General features: G+C 38.3%; 1 protein-coding gene and 1 long non-coding RNA gene across 5 annotated transcripts in view; one reads left to right on the forward strand and one right to left on the reverse strand.

The window, feature by feature from the left end:
* PLEKHA5 (pleckstrin homology domain containing A5) overlaps positions 1-27577 on the reverse strand; it is a 212134-nt gene that overhangs the window by 155858 nt on the left and 28699 nt on the right. The window lies entirely within an intron of this gene.
* Positions 1223-18099, forward strand: LOC140691329 (uncharacterized). The gene is made up of 4 exons (XR_012066944.1): positions 1223-1396; positions 8834-9061; positions 14401-15345; positions 17919-18099. It is a non-coding gene; the product is annotated as an uncharacterized lncRNA (long non-coding RNA).

Here is a 27577-nt window from a genome sequence, read left to right on the forward strand (position 1 = left end):
AAAAAATCATGGGTATACTGCATAAAACTCTGGTGTAGCATAAAACTAAGGAAAACATTAACTACACGGGGGAGGAGTCTGAAAGACTTTTGCTTAAATAAATGCCTTATTTTCATATACATTTATCAAGATACCTTCTACCTCATTCTAATTATTTTTTTTCTGTATTTCTTTCACACACACAAAAATATTACTGTTCTGTTACAAATAAGAGACTCAATCTCAACTACTCTGAAGTTAACTTGCCTGTTACCTACGGCAAAAGCCCATTGTATCTGCAACTAAAACAAAGATTTTCCCTTCATTCCTCTATTTGGTTTCTATTCCCCAAAAGAATAAACCAAGTAAGAGAAATAAGATTATACATGGATTTGTAGATTTAACTAATTAGACTAACATATACCACCACTCACTATAAATCATTCTACTACTACTTTTTCTTTTTTCCGTTTTTGAAGAAAGCAATTAATAGACATCATCACATTTTAGCCCACACTGCCTCTGGAGAGAAACTAGCCCCCAGTGAAGCAGATGAAGATTGATGACGCAGAGAAAGGGAGGAAGCTGGAGTTCTACCACGCTCTGCCCAGGACAGACATAAGTCAGCCAGGACAACCCTGTCACTATCTCACCCAACAGAGGTGAGCAGGCTCCACGCTACCTTTGTACATCATCACCACAATTTGTTTCATTACAAGGACCTTATAACTTTGATCATGAGAATTAAGAATAAAATCCCCTACTTGGAAAGCGTGGTAAAGCATCCTACCAGTCGCCCACTTCACAGAAGCCCCGCCCCACTTCATGAAAGCCCCGCCCCTTCAGAGGCCCCGCCCCGCTTCACGGAGGCCGTGCTGTCGTGATCTGTCTCCATGTCTTCATTTCCTTGTTTTTCTAGAAATTGAGTACGCTGGCCTACAATTAAATAATCCCTGAATAAGTCTTCAGGTAATGATGGGAACAGTCTGACATTTTGGCTCTCTCTGCAGCATTCACCTGGGGAATAATGAATTCTCAACAAAATGTAAGGTAGGAATGAAAATCAAACCAACATATGTGTTACACTTTCATAAATATGTGCTTTGCTAGCAGCGCCTCCTCCACTTTTTTCACGTCACAGGTGCACAAAGGACGTGATAATACTTTGGGCAGCACACTGTTGTAAAGGACCAAGCAGACAGCCAGCTGAGGTGAGGGTGGTTCAGGCCCTGGGGGCTGGAGGTGGGGTGGGGTGGGGTGCAGTGCTCAATGGCTCCAGAACCTAATCGCCGCAGACCAGGAGCTGCGTGCTGGAGTTTGGAAACGATGACAACACCGTTACAGGCTCAAATCCATAATGAATGATTCTCTCCTTTCAAAGCCAGGGCCTGCAGAGCTCCGGAGTTACATCACAAAGGTGAGCAACAGTGACACAGACACTGATCATCTGTGTTGTCTAACTCATGGAAACTTTACAATAGCAGCAAATATTCCTATTGCCAGAAAAACAAATCAAGCACACTCTGGAGTAGGAAAATCATTTATTATGAATTATCCTGCAAATTACAAATGTACTTATAAATTACAGCTATAAAAGAATACAAATGCTACAGTACAGGTCTGATTATTCTCAACTAGAAATTGGCAGTGAGATGGAGGGAAGCATCCTGGAGTTTAGAGCGGCTCCAGACCTACTGCTGGTGTGCTTTAAAATCATGAATATTTCCTTTAAGAGATGGATCCAAAAAAATACTGCTGCGATTTACGTCAAAGAGTGTTCTGCCTGTTTTCCTCCAGGAGTTGTATAGTATCCAGTCTTACATTTAGGTCTTTAATCCATTTTGAGTTTGTTTTTGTATATGGTGTTAGAGAACGTTCTAATTTCAGTTTTTTACAGGTAAGCTGTCCAGTTTTTCCAGCACCACTCATTGAAGAGACTGTCTTTTCTCCATTGTATATTCTTGCTTCCTTTGTCATAGATTAATTGACCATAAGTGCCTGGATTTATTTCTGGGCTTCCTATCCTGTTCCATTGAGCTATGTGTCTGTTTTTATGGTGCCATTTTGATTATTGTAGCTTTGTAATATAGTCTGAAGTCAGGGAGCTTGGTTTCTCCAGTTTTGTTCTTCTTTCTTAAGATTGTTTTGGCTATTTGGGGTCTTTTGTGTTTCCATACAAATTTTTAAATTATTTCTTCTAGGTCTGTGTTTAAGCCATATTACCAAAATATGAATGCAAAACTTCTTCCCAAGGGACAGCACAGCACTGTGAGTGAATGGATGGGTTGGAGTGGGAGCTGATGGACTTTAACACTGGAGTTTCCAAACAAAGCTCATCCATATGATAACATTAACTTCCCTCACCCTCAAGTGTTTTTCTATCAAACAGAGGCAATGTCTAGAGATAATATAATAGGAAATCTGGTTTCTACCATGTATGTCTAGTACCTCAAATGCACTTGAAAAGCATTTTAACCACTGATACTATTTTGTATGCATTTTTGTTTACTTAACATTAATTCATAAATTAGTTAACAAGTATCTTCACAGTATCTGTGTTCAGTATTTGTAAAGGCTATGTAACAGTCAGTCTTAACTCATGGTTAGTCAACAGGAGTCAACTGCTAGACATTTATATTACAGTCATTTTCTACTATTATAAAGATTTAAAATTTTTAATTCCTTAGCATCTAGACCTAGAAATGGAATTACAGAATCAAAGAATATAATTACCTTTATATTTGATAACATGTATTTCTTGGAAACCTATCTTCCTGAACAAAGTCTGGGGTGTTAAAGTCTGAGTGGGGTAAAATTCTACTGGTTTTGAAACTTTTCTGGTTGAATCGCAATGACTTTAATTGAATCTTGGAACTAAATACTTTTTCTTTAAGAGAAATTAAGTAATAAGGAAATCAAGAACAAGCTTTTCAAAATTATTTCAAAATAAGGGAAGACTTCCTCAGTTGCAGTTACTAAGCAAAATCATTTTAATAAACACATCTTAACTGTTTAAAAAAACCTTTAACAAAAACAACATATTGTATAGCGTGTGTGTATATATATACATATATTTTTTTTTCTTTTTTCAAAATACAAAAGGATTTAAAGTGAAAAGGGAAGTCTCCTCTGCTTTATCCTCAATATTCCACATCAAAATCCAGTGGTGGGGGGGAAGGGTATAGCTCAGTGGTAGTGTGTGTGCCTGGCATGCACGAGGTCCTGGGTTCAGTCCCCAGTACCTCCATTAAAATCAATCAATCAATCAATCAATCAATCAATCTAATTACCTCCCCAACCCCCCCAAAAAACACCCCAATAAAACTCAGCAGAAGTCACTATTATTAACATTTTCATTTGTATCCTACCAGAATTTTTAAATTGAAAGAGCATAGATATGTACATCTTTATTGGTATACAAACAGCTCTAAAATTTGCCTTTTTTCCTGTCTTAATAAATCTTGGATGGCACATACAGATCTACTGCTACATACATTCTATTATTTCCTACTGTTCTATAATTTATATACCTAGTTCATTATTAAAAGATACTTGAGTAATTACCAGTTTTTGTGTATGTGTATGGATAAAAACAAAACTTAAGTAACCATCTTTGCACGCTGTTATAAACTGCATGAAAGTTCAACTTCATATTAACATTATTATATTTGTAGGACAAAACTACAGTTACAGAATTGATGGATTAGAGGGTGTGAGCATTTTATATTTGACTATTCCCATAGGTAGTAAAAAAGAATGACTATTTCCCTCTGCTTTCACTAATTAAACAAGGTATCACCACACTTCAGTCTTTGCCAATCTGATAGCTGAATAAGATAGCTCATTCCAGCTGGTACTTTTTTAGTGGCTATTTGTACTTCTTTTAATGTGAACTGACTTTCACTGTTCCCATCTTTTACCCACATTTCCTACCAGTTTGCTGATTATTTTCTTACTGGGAGTCAAATGTTTTTAAATGACACATATTCAAGGTCACTCGATAAAACTTCTCTCATTACAAAATAATTATGAAAACTAGCTGTAATTTCCTTGTTATCTGAATTGCTTGTTAAGAATTCTTTTACTTCCGCCCAAGTCCAACAGAGTTGGCCACGTGTAGACGTCTTTTTACATGCATAAATCTATTGTAAAGATCAATAAAAATACAACCGAGTGGCACTCTAGCTTGGAAGGAACAAACAAGGACATAGCATCACGCAGATGAAAGGCTAAGAGGCTGGAGACCGTGTAATTTAGGTGTCAGCTCTGCCACAAGAGGCATCACACAGGCATCACCTCAACCTCCAAGTATCAGCTCCTCAATCAATAATATGAGAAAGTTGGGCAGAATGGTCCCTAAGATTACTTCCAGGTATAAACCTTGTGATTCTAAGAGGTTTCAACATTTTTCTTCATAGGTTCTTAGGACTATGAAATACCTATAGAAGGACAAAATGAAGTAATAACTTGATCATTGTGAAGTAAAAAATAAATAATAAATACAAATAACCAAAAAAAAGTGTATTTAAAAAATAAAACTTGCTGAACACTGGAATTTGACACAACACTGTAAAATGATTATGAATCAATAAAAAATGTAAAAAAAAAATTTAAAAAAAAAACTAAATCATAATACAACAAGATTGTCAATACGGTAACAGCTGGTTTCTTAGATGTGTCATTTTTTAAGTCCTCAATACGTTAGGAACTTAGGAAAACATACACATATGCTAAATATATTCAAAGCATTAACTTACCACTTTCAAATGTGATTTTCTCTATAACCATTTTATAACTAGTTTAGCAGGAATAAAAAATATACCTATTTCAGAGCCCACGGCAATTAAAAGCATCTTGCTGGAGCAGCATCATGCTGCTTACTGGCATTTATGTTATTTTAATTTCTCAACTGTTGTTTCAAATGAGATGTATCTCATTTAATTAGACTTGTATTCGAATTTATATATTCCTACCCATGAAATCAATTGAGATTTGTGATCGAGTTTTCATGTTTCCACTCATAAAATTATTCAACACAAATCACCTTTCTCCCATTTGAAGAGATATTTCAGGGCCATGATGCCTACACTTATTCATTTTATAGTTTTAAAAACTGTTTAAGAAAAGACTGTCTCCAACACAAATTTTATGTAGGCGAGACATCATTGCTATAGCAACAGTAGCTTCAGTTTATGAGAACTGAAAGGTGAAAAATTCACATTTCCAACACTTAAACTTAACTATTTGATTTTTTTTTTTCATGGTTGAGGGCACAGGGTGCCCTCCTGTCGCTCTTGACCTTTCAGCACTAGTATCATGAATTGGATTCCAATGAGATTTGGCCAAACTCAAAGACTTAAGAGACAAAACAATGGTGCTTTCTTTGATTTATAGTAATTAGCTGCATCATCAAACATGACACTTTAGGACAACCTTCCGGCTAGTCTCCTCCTCTGCCTCATGTTCCAGAGAGCCAAAGGGGTGAGTTAATGGGACAGTGACGTTTTGAATGATGTGTGATTTGTGCATCCTTGAGGTCTTCTATCACTAATAAAAAGCACTAACACCATGTTATCGCTTTGTCTGGGAGAAAAAAAAAAAAGCCTTGGTCCCAGCTACAAGCTGGCATCCCCACCCTCAACTGTGGCTGGCTCCAAGAACAGAGAATATCTTTTTCTGAGGATACTTTCTTACTATTCCGATGGGCAAAGGTTGAAAATTAGCAACAAAAAGAAATTAAAACAGTATTTTCCCATAAACAGATGGCAAAATTTTGTGTCTATGTATGTAAGAAAGAAAAATCAGGAGCAACTGCCTTTTTAAAACAAAAAAATTCCCATTCTGTTGCCCAGGTGCAAAACATACCCCTGGCACACGGGGAACAATCACCAGTACTGATTTAACAACCTAACAGCACATGACCCACCAAATACGGCAGAGAACACAGTGCTCATGTAACCATCAAGAGTATCACCTGTGTTTCCGTCTAGACGTTGTATAGTTTAAAAATTTAGATCTATGATCCATTTGGATTTTTATATAAAGTCTAAGATACAGGTTGATGTTCTCTCCCTGTCTCTTTTTTTTTTTTTGCATATGAATGTCCAATTGCCCAGCACTGCTTGTTGAAAAGACTAACCTTTCTCCACTGCAGTATCTTTGCACCTTTGTCTGGGGGTCTACTCCTAGACTGTTTATCCCACTGTTCTATTCCTGTTCAATTTATCCTTTCCCCGAGGCCACACTGTCTTGATCACTGTGGCTTTACAGCGAGTCCTGAAAACAGGCAGTGCGAGTCCTCCTACTTTGCTCTTTTAAAAAATTGTTCTGGCTACACAAATAAATAAATAAATTCACAGGTTTTAGAACAGCTAATCAAGCTATCTTAAGTCAGGTAAATCTACCGTTACAAGCACCTATCCTTACAGGGTGTTGTTGGAACTCACAGCTAATATCAAGTGTCTCTTTATCCTTACATTAAAAAAAGAAATACTAAAATCTTCCCAGGTGCAGATAAAGGAGCTGATCGTCTCCATGTCTCGTGGAGTTTCGTGACGGAACTTAAATGCGCATTCCCTCAATTGACTTCTTCTCAGTAATCTCAGTCTTCGGAGGCATAACTTGATAGCACAGATCTCAAGCTACACAGAAAACAGTTTCCCTCTAGCGTGCTGTCCCCCACTCCCTCCCCCTCCCCCTTAAGCCAAGCCAGGCCGTTGGGGCTTCTCTCCTGAGCAGGGGAAACGACAGGACCCGGGAAGGCGTCCCTATCTCTGCTCTAGCTACTGTTCTCATCTGACATCTCCAACTGCAGAAAAGTTTTCACTTAAGATTTTATGAACTTTGTGCAATTATCTCATTGGCCAAATCCGCAGACATCAGAAATCAGCAATAGTAACCGACTATAACTATAAACAAGAGTTTTCCAACTGTGGTTTTATAAAGTATATGGTTTGTGGCAGAGTCATCTTCCCAAATAATTCGACTACCCTCCCTCCCAGTGAGTGAGCCAGGCTGCTCACTTTTAACTGAGTATACAAGGAGAAGACAGCTAAGTTTCAAAAAACTATGTGGACTCCAAAAATGAAGGATGGTAACTTATAAAATCACTACAGGGAGATTTCAATCATATTTTGCGCAGGAATTTATTGATCTACATTAACTGGGTTTAAATGCCCGACAACAAAATCCTATATACTCAGAGTCACAGACGCCCCTTTTTTCCCTTTACAGCTTGTTTACAGGGGAAAAAACACTCTGTAAGCACATACAAACGACAAGTCAAAATTTAAAACACATAAGAAACCCATAATTACACACTGGATGTCTTTAAGGACAGGTTGAAAAAGAACCCTGATGTGTATACATACACCACCCCACCGACCACGGGTCAGACAGGTGATCCACATCCCACATCCCCCAGAGGGTAAGAACAAACCTTTCCAAAGAACCATGACCCCTCAAGTTCTGACCCGAGTTTCCCACAATTTAAGTTCAAGCCAAGGACAAAGATAAAAATGCAGCCATTAAGAATCTTCTGAATTGCTACCTCCCAAGTGTCCCTCATACAATCAAACGTTTCTACCTCACTCATGCTTACACTTTCAACTTCTTCATTTAGAAACAAAATACTTGCTGGAAATTCAATAACCAAGTATAGGTATGGTACACAGTTTATTTTTTTAATTTAAGGGGGAAAAACGAAACATTCCTGATAAGCCACAAAAAGGTTTTTTGATCATACAGCAAAGGTCATACATACACTTGTGTTTTACCAATAAATACAAACAGGCAAGAGTTCACAACACTGGCATCAGGTTTTCCACCTGATCTTCTTTTATATTTTAATGCGGGGTTTATATGTAGGCTACCTCCTAAAATGGTCCACTCGGGGCGAGAGGTTGCTAGGCAGCTCCAGAACAGGAGAACCCATACAACCAACAATGCAGAGCAAATACGGATAAAATATTCATCTCTTTTGCATATTGCCTTTTCTCTACATAACATTCATTTCTTACCTCCCACCACCGAGTGAGGGATGAGAATGACAGAAACAGTTTACAAAAAGGAGTGGACTGTGGTGGGGGTGTGGATAAGGGGGGAGGCTATCTATGCATGTCAGGGGCAAGGGGTACATGGGAAATCCCCTCCCTCTTAATTTTGCTGTGAACCTAAAACTGCCCTAGAAAACAAAGTGAGTGGAGAAAGAGCTACACAAAGCAGAAGAAAGAGAACTGTAAGTTATCCGTACTGGCCTGGACAGGTGCTCAGTCCAAGCTTTGTCTAAGAGACTGTGGCCCAATTAAATCTTGACCTGGTTTTCACCCAGGCCCTTTCAGGGGAACCACTGATGATCCTGAGGGATGGATGCAGAAGACAGGTTTGGGAGACCTTAATTGTATCGACACAAAAAAGGACTCACTAACGGGTTCTTCAAATTACATATTTCCTGGATGCATACATTTTTAATTGAATGAAAGACTCTTTTAATTCTATAGTGCTTTACAATTTTCAGAAGTTTCACAAACATGATTTCATATAATCCTACAACCCTTTCCCTCCCCTCCCATCCCTATCTTGCCCCGCCCACCTTCCCTCTCCCCACTGGTAACCACTAGTTTGTTCTGTGAATCTGCTTCTTGTGTTATTCACTAGTTTGTTGTAATTTTTACATTCCACACAAATGATATCATACAGTGTTTGTCTTTCTCTGCCTGACTTATTTCACTTAGCACAGTGCCATCCAAGTGCTGGATGTGCACGTTCTGTTTCACATTTTAATGTTTATGAAGTTGGTTTCATCTTAGATTCAATGTTTGAATTTAATGCAGTAGTTTGTTTGGTTTTTCCCTAGAAAAGTCGGTATTAAACCACCGGCGAATCTTTCAATCAAAGTGTCTCAGAAGGCAATGCGAAACTCAAGTCTACCACTGGTGGACAGAGGCAGCCAACTTAGCACTGCCATACAAATCACTGTAAACCAGATGATCAAGGGCCAGAAGGTGTTGGAGGGCCTCCCAGTGCTGGACAGGAAGAGAGGGCCCCGATTCCCTGCAATGTAGGATCAGCAGAAACCAACTAGGCAAGTAACGCCAATGTCATTCATCTGTGGTGGCTTTAGTTTACACTGTTTCCTTTTATTACTATTATTATTTTTGAACTTGATAATCTTTAAATAGAACTTTACTTAGGTCCAAAGATAAAAGTGGAAATTGGTCTAAGTTAAGCGCCGGTTCTAAACTAGCTGTACAACATCAGCAAAGCTGCTAAACCCATATGGATAACCCAATTTTTCTCAAAGGGTAAAAACAAGGGAAAGATGATACGTGCTTTCTAGGACCACCATCAGAATAAAATAAACCAAGCCATTTGTTCTAGCTTTCATAAATTATTTCAGAATAATAACTGCTGCATCTTATTATCTGCATATCTACTATGTGCCAGGGGCTCAAAGTACATGACATTAATCCTGAATGGCAGCAGTTAGTCTCACTTTACAGAAAGAGAAACAGAGACTCAAAGGGATTGATTATATGCCTAGAATCAGGTCTGGGATTCAAAGCCAAGTCTGGCTGATTCCAAAGCCCGGCTCTTTCCACTTCATCATGTTGCCTCCAAGATACTGATTTACTATTTCGCCATTGATCATTTACCTTTCACTGTGTTTCTGAATATAACAAACAAATTCTTAAAAGAAATCTCAAAATTCGGTATTACCCACTACCATTAACACCGTTCCCCCATTTGAAGAGCTCTTTCTTAGAGATGGTATTTGTAATAAAGCACTATGAAAATCCAGGATTATGTGCATGCTTGCAGGTACGTGTATGGGGGAAGATGAGTACGTGGGAAGACACAGAATTTTAAGTAAATTTAACAGTCAAACAAAGGCAAAGATATTGGTATCAAATTTTTATTTCTCCTACCCAAAAGAAATTGCTAGATAGCTATTACTTTGTAAATCACGGCAATAAACTGCCTTCACTTCAGAGTCTTGTGGTTTCCCCAAATGTACTTGCCACAATTGATTTGTTTCATCTGTGGCACAAATAAGGTATAACTCACTTGGGCTGTACAAACTCTAAAGCTTATTTTGTATTAGAATAGCCTATTTACACATGAAACAAATTTTTTTTTCCCCACTGACGGAATCCAAATACATGATTTCAATGAAAAGTAAATCTCAAAAGCCATTAAGTCAGCCAAGGAGAATGTTTCAAACGAAATGAAGCAAAATGGCAGCCAGGAGATGGTTCCATTTGTTTATCTGAAAGTTTCTATCCTGAAGCCAATCTGAAGGTTGTCTCTATTCAAAACACATGGCTTTAATGGTCTGAACTCCATGGTTGAAAAGGAATCTCTCCTTCGGGGGCTGGGTGGGGACAACAAATAGAAGCTTTCAATTAGTATGAACTAGTATGAAGTAGTAATCTCTCCATTCAGTAGCTATACCATACTTTTAGGCTAGAACAGTAACACAGCCTGCAGTGAAATGCGGAATTATCAGTGACCGGAAAGGACCCACACGACCGCAGATGCCTTACAGGAGGGTGACGACTGGGAAAATCTCCCGCTCTCCAATGACAAGGGGAAGAGGGCCATCTCCTGAGTTGTGTCACTCTTCCCAGCAGTATTTAGCATCCCTGCATGGGGAAGCTGATCCAGGTTTGGAGTTTTTCTGAGGGTTTATAGCAAAATGGAAAAGTACATGAAGAAATCAAGATCCGTGCAGTTGAGAAGATCAAAAGAATATGCAGTAGACATCAGCTGGGGAGGCTCACCACCCCACAGTTCTCCTGACACTTAGAAGAGCCCGAAAAGCCATGCCTGTCCTGTCAAGCTGAAGCATAAGAAACTGCTTTTTTGGTTCAAAAACAGCCCAGTAACAGCAAATTATTATGAGTCAATCTATGACATATGACTCTGTCCTCCCATTCACCAAGCAAATCTGATTCTGGGGAATCTGAGGCCTGAGTGAAGACATGGTCAGAGCTGTGTCACCGTAACGAAAGACGCAAGAGAAGGCTCAGCAGCTCCCACCGCCCAAGGCCCTAGACTCCTGCCCCGCCCCAAGTCTAGCTGCGCAGCAATTCGTTCAAGACTGCAAGCTCCCCAAGAACCCTTTCGATAAATCACTTAAACAAATAACTTCTTTTGGTGAAGTTAGAACTAGTTTCTGTCCCTGTAAAACCCAAGGAACCTTAACAAATACGAACTTTGAGCTTGGGAGGCTGGTTGGGTGGTTCCAGCTGACCCGTGAGGTACCAGACCAGTATTCAGAAGTTTTGTTTTTCTGTTGCTCACAAAACCGGAGCATGACCACTGATTACGTGAAGGACAGCAAGCAAGCAAGCAAGGTGTCCTTTCTTCTTTCGCAGACCTGGCAGTTGCTGCACAGATACAGACTTGCTCAAAGCATGTTCTGTAGATTGAAGGAGAAAGTTAATAAAGCGTCTAGCGAGGCCCAAGGACTTTGGTTATTTTTAATAGTAAGTTTAATAGTCACACAAGTTAAAGGAATTGAAGTGATATAAAGCGCTCATTAAAAACACAGTCCCTAAAGTTATCATGATCTCAATTTCCACTAAAAAAGAATCTATTATCGCTTCACTCAGCACTCAGCTCACAGGCAGACTCACTTCACCCGTGACTCAGTGTGAGATGGCACCAAGAGCCCAGGAAATAGCAGCCAAATAGAGCCTTGTGTAATTAGATAATAAACCTCTAACTGGGGACCAGCTAGGAGTATGGAGGAGATTTTCTAGAATCTAAATCACACCACACCCTCCAGGTCAACAAAAGGGGCATCAGTGGCTCCATGATACAGCATTAATGCTTAGAGACGCTGCCTTTTGTTTGAGGCAATGTGGCTCCCTCTACTTCAAAGGGCCCAGAACTGAAAACTTTCTACCTTATTTCATCCTTATCACTATCCTATCATATAAGGATAATTTAAAATACTTCATAATAGTCTTATATATGTTCACACAATCCTATGTATTTTTAAAAAGCTAATTCTACTGGGACTACTACTGATCAATCACTTGGCAAAGAATAAATCAGATTCTACATGCAAAATCATCTCCAGGAGGACCAGAAATGTGAATATGAAGAATAAAAACACAAACATGTAGAAAGAAATACTGTTGCTTTTATAATCTAGGGACAAAACACCAAAAACAGAAGTCTGAAAAAGGAAAAGACCGATAGATTTCACTGCAACAAAACAAAAACTCCTCTGGCAATAAAGAAATGACAATCAAAATACAAATGAAAAACATATTTAAAACAATAATAAAATGACTATCACACCAAACAAAAATGGATACCGAACGCAGTCAATCTGGAGACCAGTATGGGAATGTGTATCAGAACCTTAAAAATGGGCTTACCTTCTGACCCATCAAATTCTACTTCTAACAATATGACCTATGCAAACAATTTTCTTATCAAGGATATTCACTTCGGCATTGCTAACACTAGCAAAAAACAAAACAAAACTACCAACGTGAGCATGTTAAATTGTAATTCATCCCATCTGTTCAATGAAATAATCTACTGCATTAAAAAACAGATTGCGATCTATATTCAATGACATGAAAAGATAGTCACAACGTACTACTAGTATGTGGGAGGAAAAAAAAAAACCAGATTACTAAACAGTAAAAATAACGTGCACACAAAGACCACTGACAAAGTATGCTCTTCCTGGGCACACAGTGGATTATATTTCTAACCCCATCCTTCCTTCCGACACACTCAGTTTGCTGTGCCTGGTGGTCATGTTCTCGGCAACAGAATGTGAGTAGAGCTGCAATCTCAGAGCTGCAGGTAGAAGACGGCAGGGACACCGAGGACTGGAAACGGCCCCACCCCAATCCCCACCTGCAGCAGCGACCCTGGACTGCCGTGTGAGAGAAAAATAAACTGTTGTGTTTGGCGCCATTACGTTTCGGGCCTGCATTTGGTAGCTTGGCCTCCCCTAACTCACACAGGAGGTTTACTTTTTAAGCAAATCTGTATGTGCGCATAACTATTTCAAAAGGTCTAGAAAGACATGCGTCAAAGCTTATCGTTATGATCTTTAACTCTCTGGTTGTATGCAGTTAAAACTGTTTTTTCTCATTGCTGTATAAGCGTTTCATTGCATCAATATGCCACAATTTATCTACCTACTACTTGGGTAGTTTCCAGGTTTTCTGCTATTAAGGAACATGTCTTATAGTGAACATATATTCATATTTCTGTGGGGTACTTTAAAAAAAAATTACTGGCTCGTAGGATATGCATATGTTCAGCTTTAGCAGAGACCACCAAACGATTTCAAAGTGATGGTACCAATGTGCACTCCCGCCAGCAAGACATGAGAGCTGCAGCTGCTCTATGTCCTCGTCAACACTTCTTTTTCATCGCCTCCCTCCGTTCTGGTGGGTAAGCGCCATATGCTTTTAAGTATTCTCAACATAAAATACTTGATTATCTAAAATTAAAGTCAATTAATTACAGTGCACCTCTACATTGAAATGTGATTTCAAAACTACATACAAATGTGTTCTTAATGATGTAAAATAATGTCTAGAAAACGCTAAAAAAAAAAAAAGGGCTACCACTCTGTGAAGTGAATTAGTTGTAGACATTTGCAACCTGACCTTCCTCGACTTAAAAAAAAAAAAAAACTATCCCCCTGCTGCCTGTAAGTACTGGAAATGTCATGTGGACTCTGAAATCAGAGTGCCAGGGCTGGAGTCCTGCATCCGTGACACACTGTGCTGTGTGACCTCAGGCTCTAATCTCCCACTTTCGACCTTCTGTCACTTAAATGAAAGCCTAAGAGCATGGGTTCTAAAAGTAAACTACCTGAGTTCAAACCCTGCTCTGCAATTTCATAAATCGCCCTGGGCCTCATCCTCATCTGTAAGTAGAGAAAATAAAAGTTCTAACACCACGTGAGACCGTATGGGAAATAAACGGATGTATATACGCAGAGCACTCAGGACTGTGTACATCTGCAACTGTCACTGCTGCTGCTGCCACGAGCACCATTGCCACCACCATCAGCCTCATATCTAACAGGAGAAAAAAGAAAGAAAGAAAAGAAGCCAATGCAATCACCAGAAGGCAAGATAGCACTTGGCCCTCAATGCACCTGAGGCTTTTTCTCTAAGACGGACAGCTGATCATCTGAGATCAGTTAGGGGTCTCAAGTAACCTTCCCCTTTACTTCCTTCCAAGTAGACTCAAGGCCCTTTGCAAGGCAGATGGAAAGACAAGCTTGCACCATGCAAATCCCAAACACAAAGTACAAAGGTAGTGAAAGATGGGCACTATTTTATACCCCAAAATTCATTAAAATGACATTTGCAACAGCTTCCTAACTCATTTTTCTACATCTATCCTGGCCTCTCTAATCTCTTCTCACAGGATGAGGTTTTTGGAACAGAAATGTGACGCTGGCACCAGTTTGCTCTGAGGAGAAACACAGCCTTTGTGGTCCTGTTTGGTTATGACCCCTGCTTCCCCCGCCTCAGTGTGCTGCAGACCTCTCCATCTACACAAACCCGCCATGCTGCCTCCCTCCACTGGGCTTTTTGGCAAACTACTCCCTGCACCTACAGTGACCTGGTAATTCCTGTTCATCCTGTGGATCTCAATTCAGTCAACTCCCTGCAGACGAGGTCTTATGACGCTGTGAGCCCATCCCCCAATGAGCTTATCACACTTGTAATTTTACATTGATTTGTGTGACAACTGGCTTACGACTGCCTCCCCCACTAAAATGCAGACTCCATGAGGACATCTGTGCTCACCACAGTAACCCCAGGGAAGGACATACTGCCAAAGTGTGTGCAAAGTAGACGCTGAATAGACATTGGTTGATTAAATGAATAAAGTGAATGGAAGAAATAAAAGACCATGGAGTAAGACCCTTTGGCCAAAGCTATAGGGAAAAGATAGGATTTCAAAACCCGAAAGCTGTCAGTATAGCCAAGAACTGAAAAAAAAAAAAAAAGATCTCAGCATCAAGATCAAATCTGCCCACAGCTATGTTTCCAAAGTGGAAAAAAAAAAGGCCTCAGAAGACTTGCAGTCTCACGTAAGTGTGATACCAACACCAAAATCAAGACTTCTTTCTGCAGTTTCCCAAATCAAGTAAGCCATTGCAGCTGCTGCCACTTTTATCTGCCTTTAAGTAAGCTACATTCAGTTCACCCCTTTTGAAAGACACATTGTATCTCGGTTCCCAGAAGAATCTGAGATCAGATTACAGCTTCAAGGTTACCCTGGAAAGATTGCGTTCATCACTGGTCTACATGCCAAGCATGGATTGCAAAAAGGGAAACCATTCTAAATAGATACAGCAATTGGGTAAGCAATGAGGTGGGACAGACAGGTGGGGCCTGGGTGTGTGCCTAGTATCATTCTGTTAATGAAAACAGTCATGTTATCTGTCTGGATGAATGTATGGCTAACGACTTTCTAGTTTTGGGTAGTGGAAAGAGAATATACAGAAATTTTAAAGCTGGCTTATTTGATAAATTTGTTAACTCAGTTTAAACAAAATGGAAGGAAGACTATATTAACAGACAAGAGTCACAAAGAGTAACAAATCACGCACGGTCAAAGGGTCTACATAATTAAGAAAAACTAAATTTATATTGCCATGGTCACCATTACCTTCAAAAGAAAGAAAAGGAAAAAAGGTCAGATATACAGGGTTGTTTTTTTTTAAAAGTTTAGTTTATCATCACATATAACAGCTACCAACATGGAGACCTGATACTTAGCTAGTAAACTGCAGGGCCCATCACGATCTGGAACTTCTCCTGGACTGCTGACAGTCTTTGTGCAGGCGCCAGGGAGGCAAGTTCCTGGATCACAGACACTCGTCAGCTGAGGTATGAAAGGACAAATTTGGGATGTGGCAGACCCTTTTCGGGTGATAATCAACAACAAGGTGTGAAAGCCGAGTACAGACACAGAGATCCTACCCAGGAACAGACAGCCAGACGCTCAAGTGAAAACGAGAGGCAAAAGCAGAGATAAAGAGGTAACCCTGTTCCCTTTTGCCATTTAGGTATAAAACATTAGGTACATGACGTTCAGTACCACGATGGACTTGAACGATTGTGGTATGTTTCGATGAGGTCACTACCACCTGGAATAAGCCAGATAAAATTAAATCAACTATTAAATTTAGATTAAACTTTCTTCAACCCTGTTCTAATCTGGGACTTCTTTTATGTTTTAGCATTAGAAAAGAACTGTTCCTTTTATTTTTTTTTTTAAGCCCACACACAATTTACAGGGGAAAAAAAAGCATTAGGAGAGGCTGCACAGTGCAGCATTAAGAGTAAGGACTTTGAGGGGGAGGGTATATAGCTCAGCGGCAGACTGCGTGCCTAGCACGCACGAGGTCGTGGGTTTGATCCCTGGTACCTCCACCACAAGTAATAAATAAATAAATAGGTAAACCTAATTACCTACCCCCCAAAAAGAATTAAAAATAAAATAAAAAAAAGAGTAAGGACTTTGGGAGATACTGCTTTGGGAAAGATCCCCAGTGTTCTTACTTGTGGCAAGTAATAAATCCTTCCTTCATCCTCAAAAAAAAGAAAAAGGACTTGGGTGCCAGATACCACCTGTGTGACCTCGGGCCATCAATAATCTGTTTTTAACTCAGTTTCCATCTGTAAAATGTCAAAAATAATGGTATCTACTTCACAGTTACAAGGATCAAGTGAATATCCATAAAGTACAAAGACCTGGAACATGGTGTACTTTAAGTATGTATCTGTTAAATAAGCACTCTTTACACTCTTTGCTTCCTTTAGTTTCATTAGGTTAAGCAGATTTCTAAAATCCCATGTCATAAAACACATGAAAGAGTTTAAGTACATATTTTAAGAGATCTGATTGCTCATACCTTCTACTCGTACAATAAATACCTTCTGCTCAAATAATAAATTCTATTAAAATAAAAATGTCCATCTTTTACTTTGATTCAACTTAAGTACAGGAATGCCCACAAAAAATAGTCTTCACTTTTTGAATACATACTTTGTCATATTTTGTGTCACCTAACCCTTACAACAATCCTATAAATTAGCTGTTCTTATCCCCATTTCACAGACGAGGAAACTGAGATGGATAGAGGTTAAATGACTCACCCAAGGACACAGCTAATAAAGTTAAAGCTAGAATTCAAATCTGAGTTTTTCTGATTCCAAAGTCTTTCTTAATCACAAAATAGTTTGTTTCTAATAATAGTTTTGTTATCTACTAAGTACAATGGTCTTTATATACTTAGCTTAAACATAGGTGGATCTGAAAAAAAATCAGATCTTAATAAAAGCTAGGTTTTTTAATAGTAAATGGATACTACAGAGCATTTGGTAAACATACAGTTAGTTTCTCAAAATTACTTTCAAAACCAAACTGACCACACTGAAAAATCACTGTGCTAACTATCAAGTACCCTAACAGCAAGTTGAAAGAAAAACACTGGGTGTCATAATTTCAGAATATATATATATATGTGTGTATATATATATATATATATACACTTTTTTTGGATGTGGATGTTGGTGTCCACGCACTAAAAGTTTCGGATCCCCAGATGTTGCTGAATCCCTGGGCCCAACTTATCCGTATGAAAGGCCAGTGCTGCCCTCCTTGCTTGAGGATGATGCAGAAGCCTGTGCCTTGCCAGGCAGCAGGGTAAGTGGGGTTTCCTCTTGACAACTGAACAAGAAGGGTCCTTTGGTCCAGGCTAAATATTAATTTAGCTGGTGTCAACACAAAGCGAAGAGTTGGGAGTTAAAATGAATCTCTGAATCATATTTTTATGTTCAAATGGGTTGTTCATGAAAGTAAAACGTGAGAATAAGTATAGTGGGGACATTAAATGCAATTGCCAATATTCCATTCCTCTTTTAAAGGAAGTAAAGGAGAGGCAGGAGGAGCAATGGGAAAGATAGGGAGCTCCCGGCATCCGGGGCACACGACAGCTTCTGGCGTTTCGGTGAACAACGGAGCAGCCTCATCTGAACTGACACTACGTCATCCTGGTTCACCACCACTTGTTCAGGATGAAATAAAGAGCTTCTTGGTTAAATTCAATTTCTGAGTTTGTAAACTCGTCTACACAGGCACACCCCCTAGGAATGGGAACTTTCACCCCGTGTACTCCCCTAAGTAAGGGTCTTCTCACACTGCCTCCAGAGTCAGTCTTCAATACATCTTTGCTACTGAAAGGTTATTAACCCTCCCCCACTTCTATATATCTTACAAATTGAAAGCACAGGTAAATAATGGCACTTGGGACGATACTAATTACGTTCTCTTTTTTGAATCCTCTTTAAACCTGCTCACAGTCTATGATGTAACCACACCCCTGAAAGTGGTCTGTGTGTCTGAATAGTTTGACCAAAACATACAAAAGTTTGAGAGAATAAAAGACATTACAAATCACTAAGTGTAGGAAGTCCCCCAAAGTATATCCTGCAGAGAGTCTGCCCAGTCTTGGTCGCAGCACAAGCTGAACAGGTATTTCAAGTTTCCAGTCTCAACTCTTCTCTATACTCCGTACCTCATACCTCACGTCTGAATGTCAAAGGTTCCATCACTGCCAATGTAAAATGGGAAAGGATGTGGGTGAACTAAACACTCTCCCAAAACCTGTAAAAATGATGTATGTCTAAGGCGCTAACACGAAAGCTTCCTCTGCAGAAATAAGATTCTTTTGATCCAAGATTTACTATACAGTTGAAAGGAAACAAGGGTTAGACACCAAAGAAGTGAGGTGCCCACATCCCAGGTTTCTAACTAAAACAACAAAAGTGCACCGAGCATTAGGAACGGGCCAGATATAATGATGCGTGCGTGTAAGCTTGGCCTAAAAAGTGGGATACAGCGTGTGTTCCTCACAAGGTCGCTTACAGAATGCTAAATAACAAGACCAAACTCTTCGTGACACTTCTTAGAAGACCTGTATGTAGTCTATCCATCTGTGGGAAAATCATCCTTACTCCACCAAGGTGAAAATTCTCAGCAACCCGCAAACTGTAATCTTTAAGGTATTTTGCCGCATCTGAGTGGGTGAGTGTGTCCCCACAACCGAGGTCTTCGTGGAGGACAGAGCAAGGCTGTTTTTGTTTGGGGTATTTCCTTTGGGGAGGGGGTTTGAGAAAAGTTGAGGGAAAAACGGGGGGGGGGGCTGAGGTGAGGAGAGGGGAGAATTTGTTTACTTTGGAATGCTTTCAATTTATAATGTCTGTGACAGCTGATGGGTTTGAAGGTGGGGAGAGAGTATGTCTGGAGATGAAAACTGAGGCGCTACCAGCCGTGGCTGTTATGTATGTTCCAGTGAGAGGACTTGATCACTCAGGGGGAGCAGCGCCATCAAGGAGAAAGACGTGGGGAGGACCTGAGCAGTGGAGGCCACCAGTACTGAAGGCTGACGATGAGCCTTCCAGGGACTGAGAAGCTGTACTCAGAAGCACAGAGAGAGTCCAATGAGAAGGACGCTGAGCCAGGTGCACAAGGAGATTTTAAAGAGTAGGAAATGGTGTCCAGGAAAAAGGGTAATCATACTGAAAAGGAATCAGTGCACCTGGCTACTAAAAATACTTTGGAGAGAAGCGGGAAAGAAATATTGTTGTGAGCAAGTTAGGATGTCTTTCTAGGAAGGAGGAGGCTTGAAGCCAGTCTTCTGACTTGAAGAAATGAAACAGAAAGTAAAAAGGGTGACCATTTAAGCAAAAATGTAAAGAGACTTTGGAGTGGTTGCAGGATCAACAGCAGAAAGGGAAGAATATGTTCCCTTGGAAGAGAAGAGTAATGGTCACTCTTTTAAAACAGACAGAATGGAAGTAAAGACGGGATAAAGCTGCATCTTGGCTTGGGTGATGGAAGAAAAAAGTTCTCATCAGGCAGCCTCACTTTTCTCTAGAGGGAGAAGGGACAGAGGTTGTTGGATAACCTCTGCAGGAGTGACTAGGGACCAATTAAAGTGTCATTGAGGATCACTGAGGACCCAGGTGAGACCTGGAAATTAGACACTTGCAATGGCCCCAAGTGGCAGTTATTTTATTTTCCCAGTGAGCAGAAAAGATAGATGATGGGTGAGTAGCCCATACTGAAAAACTCAGGATGGAAAACATGAACAAGAAGTCAACCACAGGTTTCCAGAGGACACTGAAACTCACCAGCAACAGACGGCAGAGGGGCTTAACACCTCCACCGCAGACAGTGTGGCGGGAAGACACATGTAAGTGGGCTCAAATTCTGATTCCTAGTTAAGTAGCTATGATGTTGGTCAAGATATTTTTTCATGCCTTAGGCTTCTAAATTGCTTAGAAGGGGTTTGGCAGTGGGGTTATAATACATACCTTTCCAAATTATTCTGAGTACTAACGAAGATAATATATGAAAAGATCCAACATTGTTTCTCACGTTTAATAGGCACTAAATAAATATCAAAATTAATTTTTTTCTACATGAAATAAGGACACGTGACCAGATAGAGTCCCATCTCACTGTAAAATTCTGTTTAGGTGTGGTGGTGTGCTGACCATACCTCACATCCTTTGCATTTTGTGAGTTACTTTCCACCACCAACACCACAACTAAGAATGATACCCGTCTTACATTTGTAAGGGGGTTTGCATTTTAAAAAGTATTTACTTTCATGACCTCATTCATTGTCAGGACAACAACCCTCTAAAGTAGATAGAATAGCTAACTGCCATCAGTTTATATATGAGGAAACTGAGAGGCAGGGAGATTAAAGGACTTGTCCTAAGTCAGTTTAATGTTCGTTTTGTTCTCTTTGTTCTGTAAAGTTGCTGAAGTTCACTAAAAACAAAAACCAACGATTCCTATTTAGAAAGCAGGCTTCCAGGGCTTTTATTTTTATAAAGCTAACTTCTGACTTCATTGCGTGGTGCTTTAATTTGCCAATCATCTCACATTTCTTTTTTTAAAAGCGTAAGTTAAATGCTACCCATAAACAAGAGAAAATATCCAAAATCAGATAAAATATCTAAATAAGCATCTAGATTGGTTCCTGGCTCAGCAGATACGCAGGAGATGTTGGTTAATATGCAAAACAGCTTCTGATGGAAGCTTACAAACGCCTTAATAATTTAATACATATGACAATCTTATTCTGCATTCTATATTTATAGGTATAATTTATTTTATTGGGGAGGGTCTACAATTTAGATGAAGATATACTCTAATCTGCTTTCTTCCCCTCACACAAATAGAAACCCCAAGGAATCAGGGGGACTATCGGGACCTGAGGATGAAATTCAGAAAATCTATTACGTTAAGTGAGAAAGAAAATTAACCTTTATCTCTAACTGAAATCTAGCATTTCCTTTCACTATGAATACAGACAACAAGCCACACCTGTATTAATTAGCAGCACTTCGGAGTTTTATCACCAACAGAATTCAGAATCTTTCTTTATATCATATTAGAGTCACTGCAGATATTCTGAAACGTCATTTATACTCACTGCCACTTCAAAATTACCAGTTATCAGACTCACTTCTAGACTTTATTTAATGTACTACAAAAGAAGCAGATACTACTATATCATAAAATTGCTAGAAGGTTGTCCTCTCTATATTTCAATATAATTGGCCTGCTTTACAACCATGAATTTGTGTATAACAGATGAAAAAAGGTTAAGGGAGGTGGGATATAGCTCAGTGGTAGAGCGTGTGCTTAGCATTCGAGAAGTCCTGGGTTCAATCCCCAGGGCCTCCACGCACATAACAAAAAAAGTTAAGAACTTCTGCTTCAAAGGATGCGTAAGACCCCGCAGACTTTCCCTCTTGGTGCCCTACTCCCAGTGACCCCCTCCTGACCTCCTCCTCCCTGGTCCGCCCTCCTCACGCCCCTCTTCCATCCTGCTTGGCTTCAAACACAAGGAACTGGCAAACAGAGAGAAGGCGGAGTAAAACCTAAGGCCAATTCCGCATCCCTTCTTTTCTCTCCCCTCCAATATGGGCACAATGATTATTATTTATGTCCACAGCCTCTAAATCCATTTCCTCTCTTAAACTCCCTCTGTGGCTCTTTGCTCCCTAAACTCTAACACCAACATCAGTGATTAAATGTCTACGTGCCACTCTCAATTGGACAAATTATAGCTTTTTAATACCCGACAACCCATAACCTGTGTGGCTACAAAAATGACAGAACGTGGTCTACCAAACAAGGAAACAGCCATGACAGGGAGAGGCAGGCGGTGGAGGGAACAAGCCGGGCGAGGGAGGTGGACTGGGAAGAGTTCTTATTTCTCATTGTCGTAGCAAATGGAAGGAAAGAAGGAGTGAAAAAAGGAAAACACACACACTCACACCAAGAGAAGCCACCACATGGGCTATGCACCTGTTCTGGGGAAGGAAGAAGAAAGACGTGACACTGTGTCCCTACTGGAGGTGGGCCAGGACGAAAAGACGCACTGGCTGAACCAAGTGAACTGTGAAAAAAAAAGGAGGACCTGCTGGTTACTTCTGAGTAGTAGAGGAGTCAGCCAAGCTCCTGGTTCAGACCAGGACATGCCCGGGGTGCATTCTCCCCAGCTTCCACATACCCAGAACAAACTTCCACGGGAGGCCCTACAGCAAGCCCCGGAGCCACCTTCAGAAGCTTAGAGCTAGAGAAAGGAAAGTCTCCATGACACTTGCTTAAGAAGGAACAAGAGAATCCTTACTGCATTATAGGAGAGGGATGTATCTGTCCAAAGAAATACTGTAAATGAAGGTAAGTTTTCCACTACTATCAGTAATACACATCATGAGTTGGCTGATTTAAGGACAGATTTATCTAGACAATACGGCTTCTATGGGACAAGGTACTGCAAGTTCTAAACAAATAATTTATGTAAAGTCTGAACATGGCTCGTAACGGAGAACTACTTTTACTAACTATGCACCAAAGCACCAAACAAACATAGTAACAAAAAATTAAAAAGTAAAAGTTTAAGAACTGATTAAATCATTCAGACTGTGGTAAATCTCTTTTAAAAAAAAATAACAAGGATTACTTTGACATCTTGCACAGATTTTAGTTGATTACACTTTCAAGTTATTAAAAATGGATAGACGTAGCCTAAACCAAGATTAAATTTAGTATATAAATTCAATGCTTTAACATAAATTTTAAAACACACAAATGAGTTATTTTTCTATGTTATCCCTCTATAAAAACATTTTTCAATGAAATGCCTTCTTTTTTTTCATACACAAAACACATTCTCAATTAGCCAGAAAAATCAATATGAGAAACAGCTATTTATATGACACAATAAAATGCTATTTTTTAAAACGATAAAGCAAAAATTGTGTGGTTACAAACTTACACAGAAAAATGAAACTGGAGTTTTTTTCCTTCTGATGTATGAGTAAGATCAGCTTTAGAAAAAATGTTATTCCAGCAATCAATGTTCAAATAAGAATATTCTAAACTCATAGATGTAATAGCATCCTTCTGCTAGTTGAAAATACTGGGATGAAATGACACACCAAGACTGTAAACATCAGAAGAAAATAAAAAGCCTCCTGCATTTTCCCACAGTAACTGTGAATGCTGACCCCTCTGTACTTACTATATTGTAACTTGTCTAATTATACCATCTAGTTTTTTTCCCCCATAATTTCAAGTATTATTTCATCACTACCTTGCTAATATAATACTTGGTACGAAATCTCTATCTGAATTTATTTGTAAGGCCCACATTCTTACAAGATGAAATGTTTAAGTGCTTTGTTCTTCAGTTAAATTCACAAAGTAATCCAATAAGGAATACATCCTAAAAACTGAATGGCCGAACTAGAAAGTATAAAGAGAAAGGCTTCTTTATAATTTTGGATCCTTTAAATCTTAAAACATTGTAAGAAAAAAAAAAAACTATCTTCATGGAAGTGACTTGAAGGGATGAATTACGTCCAGCAATTTCATGTTCATAAATTACCCATTTTCTTTGCCTACTTGCCTCAGTACAAAACATTTTCCCCAAAAGGGTTCAGTATAACACTCTGATATGGAAGAAGAGTTAAAATTAAATAGAAACCCATTTCTTATGAAAGAGTAATGCATAAATTAGTAGTCATCATTTTAAAATCATCTACCAGGATGCTGGCAGGGAAAAGAAAAAATCAGACCTTGCCCAGCACACAGTAGGAGCTCAGTAAGTATTCGGTAAATAAACCAATTTAATGTTAAAAATTTTCCAGTGGGAATAAACTGAAAGTTGGAACAGCAACTTGGTCCTCTCATTCAAATTACTTAAGTATAAGTTCCGTAATAAGGAAAAACATTAAAACCTCAAGGCAAATGTATAATTTCACTTTATATTAAAACAAACCTGTATTTCAACATAAATACAAAGCAATTACAAAGCAATAAACCTAATTGTGAACTTCCTGTATTTTACCAAAAGTGATTGCATCATAGTATAATTGCTTTATAGAGGTTAAAAGATCTGATTTACATTAGATGACTATGTATTTTTTTGCCATTTACGTAAACGAATGTCTGCAAATCCATATTATGGAAACAAAAGACTACTTTTTGACCCCAGAAAAATCTACTCATTTTGTTTTAAAAGGGATATCTAATTTGAATAATCAAGATTATATTTCTCTCCTTTGCCCTGAAGGAAAGAACATTCTCAGTTCTGTTTCGAAGCTGGCACACACATACTCAATCTTGGTTAATTTCCAAAAGCACATATGTTATAGTAAATCCTCCTCTTTCAATGCCAAAAAGTTCCTGCTCCTAGAAATTGTTTCACTGGCAGATTCTCAACATATCAGTATCTTAATACCTGCTAATCCTAGAGAAGCAAAGAGTGGCCAACACAGTTTAGAAAGTAAAGGTTCCATTTTGAATGTATAAAAGGCTGAATTTTACTTTGTGCAAGATCCTATCTGTTAAATCTGAGAGTTTAAAATTGTAACCTTTGGTGCACATGGAATCACAGAGTGGGAAAGGGGTATGTATTGACTGCGTGTTTTAATATGTAGCTAATTATTAAACCTGTTTGCTCTGAACACATTAAGAGTTTTCCTACAAATGAGGTTAACAACATTTCAGTCTTTGGAAAGACAGAAAATATATTTTGGTCAATTCAGATGAAAGTTTTATGACATTCACTGAAGTGTTTTCCCAGTGAAAAACCAATGATTAACTCAAAATAAGCTATTAGACTATGAGAGAGAAAATTTCCTGTTCTCTTCCTTTAAAAAAAATGAGGGTGCAAAAATGATCATGGTTTTGTTAGTGTGTATTTCACTAAAAATAACTTTTGGTCATATTTTTTATAACAAAATGTGACCTATAACAAGCCAAGTAATACAATTTAAGTAAGAGCACCATTTAATGAAATTGAATATTAATTTATGAACAGCTCATACAGCAGACTTATGTTTGTTCTTTAGAAGTATGTTGTAGAGATTTTATTACAATAAATGTTGCCTAAAATAAGCAAGTAAAAAAAAAAAGGGTAAAATCAAAGAGTGAAAGAAAAAGTTTCATAAAAATACTTAAGTTTTCCTATTCTCTTTCTCTAGGGAATATTCTGAATACTTCTAATATAAAATATTAATAAGTGTTTCTATTACAAATCCTTTGATTTAAATGAAAACAAAAACCGTACTGCTTTCTTCTATAAATAAGCTATTATTATTAATGCTATTATTACTATTGATTTTATTTTAGTATTTAGCCATAGACTATTCAAGTAGCCAAAAAAAAAAATTTGTTTCTTAGGACAACATTAAAATTATTAAGCCTTTGCCCCCTCTCATTGGGTTTAACTTTAAAATATCTTACTATAAAGAGTCAAAAGTTTAAAATTCATACTCATTGATCCAGCAATTCTACAACGGTTAACTTATCTAAAAAAAAAAAAAAAAGCCGTAAGGAATTTATGTTCAAGGACGTTTATCATAGATTACTTCATAAATTACTTCAACAAAAAGGACTAGGAAAAACTAATCACTAAAATAGGAAATTAATGGAATATATTATGATACATCTATATAATATAACACTGTACTGTCATTAAAGAATGAGAAATTGTCACCAGTGGGGCTGAAAGCATAGGAACTTATTCAGCCCTCTTATTCCTCTTTATATAAACTGCCTAAATTTATCATCAGCGTGTATTGCTTTTCCAATAACTTCTAGAAAGAGGTAGAAATATTTAATAGAAAATGTTCCAGACATATTAATAGACTCAAGTGATGAATGTATATGCTGTGATTCCAGTACTCTTATGTGTTCAATTGTGTAAGAAGAAAACTGAAAAGAATATGTGTCAACAGTTTGTATATGTGGAAGGCAGAGTACTTTTTGGTATTAACTTGCTGTATTTTCCAATTGGAGCATGCATATCTTTTATAATCAGGAATAAAATTTTATTTCACATAATATATCATTATGCTCCATTTAGCTGCCATACAACAATTAAAGTTAAAAATTCTTAGGTTTAAAAGAACAGGACTAATTTATGATCGAAGTCTATAAAATCATATCACAAGGTAAATGATGATTGGAATGGGGAGGAAGTGATTATCGGCGTCCAATAGCAAGGACTTTATCTAAAATAAAGAACAACTAGGATTATGGTATATCTCCATGTCATATTAATAAATAAACTCAGAAGAAAGCATCATATTGCAAAAGTTATTTATTTAATACATACTAAAAAAATAGATTTAATAGAGTGAAAATAAGTCCACAGATGCCAGATACATAACAATGTGCTAACTACAATGAGAGATATGTGGGAATCCATCACTGAACAAATACAGAAGCCAACTATGTCCTACCGTAAAATCACCTTAATTCCACTATAGATAAGATTATCACCTGTAGGAGCCACATCAACTTGCTGTAATAAACAGCTTACAATACCGATTACACAAAAATGGTTATGCCTGAACATTGCTAGATACACAGTGTAAAAAAACTGAACTCATTAAGGCCTCTGACACATCACTCAAGGCCTTGCCTAGATCTGAGATTAAGAAATACTTCAAATACTTTGGATAGTAATTTTTAACTGTTCAAATTAAAAGTTTTCATTTACTCATACCTGACCTTCTTTGAACTAAAACTTTTAACCTATGCTAATTTGCACAGCATTAATGGCTTTAACAGAATACTAATATTTAATCAGTACAATGTCCAGAAAAGACATTTCAAAAGTAAAGTTTAAAATGGATGTTACTCATTATTGAAAGCAATGCCATTTTGGAACTAAATGAAGTGCCCAGAGTTTTATTTTTAAAAGAAATGTTGAACAGCGGAATACAATGCAGAGGTTAATATTACAATGAACGACTCTGCAGATGTGTAAGAAAATGTCACAGCAACCATCTAGTGAAAAGAGCAGTTACTAAAGGACATGAAGATCACGGCTGCAGCAAGACGATGCGTGATGGTGAAACTGTGGGTGAATCTACTCCAAAAAAAAAAAAAACGTTTTTAGGGGAGGATATTACGTCAGTGGTAGAGCGCATGCTTAGAATGTACAAGGTCCTGGGTTCAATCCCCAGTACCTCCATTAAAATAA

The sequence above is a fragment of the Vicugna pacos genome, chromosome 34, assembly GCF_048564905.1.
Source record: "Vicugna pacos chromosome 34, VicPac4, whole genome shotgun sequence".
In the NCBI taxonomy this organism is placed as follows: Eukaryota; Metazoa; Chordata; class Mammalia; order Artiodactyla; family Camelidae; genus Vicugna; species Vicugna pacos.